Source organism: Psammomys obesus, unplaced genomic scaffold (assembly GCF_907164565.1).
Source record: "Psammomys obesus unplaced genomic scaffold, mPsaObe1.curated_primary_1811, whole genome shotgun sequence".
In the NCBI taxonomy this organism is placed as follows: Eukaryota; Metazoa; Chordata; class Mammalia; order Rodentia; family Muridae; genus Psammomys; species Psammomys obesus.
In genome coordinates, this window is record NW_026596057.1 from 14775100 (window position 1) to 14776295 (window position 1196).

The window sequence follows — 1196 nt, forward strand, 5'->3', positions numbered from 1 at the left end:
AAAACAAATTGAAGTAGATATTAGGCAAAACACAGAAAATTAAAAAAAATAAATAAAACAAAAAGAAGCAGATCATGTCTACTGATCTCACAATCAAATGTGAGTCCTTCTGCTTTAGGTTACTGGAGGCCTAGCTCCATTCCTTCTTTCACATGCTGCCTCTGACCATATGGAATGGTTTACAGTTTGAGAAACATTCCTGCAGGCTTCTGGACCTTTCTATATATCTTTCCCAGGAGGATGTGGTCAAGTTTAGAGCTAGTCCTCAGAACTCTGACAGTAAAGAATATTGCTTACTTTGGCAACACAGAGATGAAAATTGATATAATAAAGAGAAGATTAGCATGGTCCCGGCACAAGGGTGACACATAAAACTGTGAAGTGCCACATATTTCAAAAGAAAAACTCCAGGGAGAAGGAAGAGCCGAAAGCAAAGAGGCTGCTGCAGGAAGAGGCCACCGTCAAGGGGAGCAGGTGAGGAGAGGCCAGGCTACTGCCAAGGGAGGGAAGCAATAGAAAGGTTGTGGAAAACAGGGACAAATAAAATTTTACTGAGCCAAAAGCTGTTGTGGGTGAAATTTAGCAGGCTCTGTAGAAGATGAGAGAGAAAAGAGAGAGTGTATGGAGGGATAGCTGAGGAGGCTCTGGCTATAACCTCCTTCTTCCCCTGAATTGGCATAAAAGCAAACAAGAACCAAGATGGCAGAAAGGAGTTGAAGTCAACAGAAAAAGCCTGCATATGCTGGGTGGTTGTGGTGCATGCCTTTAATCTCAGCAGTTGGGAGACAGAGGCAGGTGGATCTCTGTGAGTTAGAGGCCAGTCTGGTCTACAGAGCAAGTTCTAGGACAGCCAGGGCTACACAGACCTTGTTTCAAAAACAAAAACAAAAACAAAAAACAACAACAACAAAAAAAAAAAAAAAAAAAAAAAGAAAGAAAAGGAAAAAAGGCCTGCATATGCCTTAAGCAGAACCAATGGAGGCAGCACCAGCTATGCTGAGGGTGAATGGGTTTTGAATATATCTCCCTCTATATGTATCTTTTAGCGTGAAGAATGCACAGCACCGATTCTTTCTTCTGTAAAATACCAGCGACACTAATAAATTACTCCAGGGACCTTGTTAGTTTCAGTCTACACTTTCTTCTTCACTCCCAATCGACAAAGACCCTTGCAGCTTACATTCCAGCACATCAGC

General features: G+C 42.1%; 1 non-coding gene across 1 annotated transcript; it reads left to right on the forward strand.

Moving 5' to 3' along the window:
- The first annotated feature begins 289 nt into the window (after window positions 1–289).
- On the forward strand, window positions 290–396 carry LOC129689505 (U6 spliceosomal RNA). Its single transcript, XR_008722113.1, has one exon. It is a non-coding gene; the product is annotated as a U6 spliceosomal RNA (small nuclear RNA).
- Window positions 397–1196: the final 800 nt, after the last annotated feature.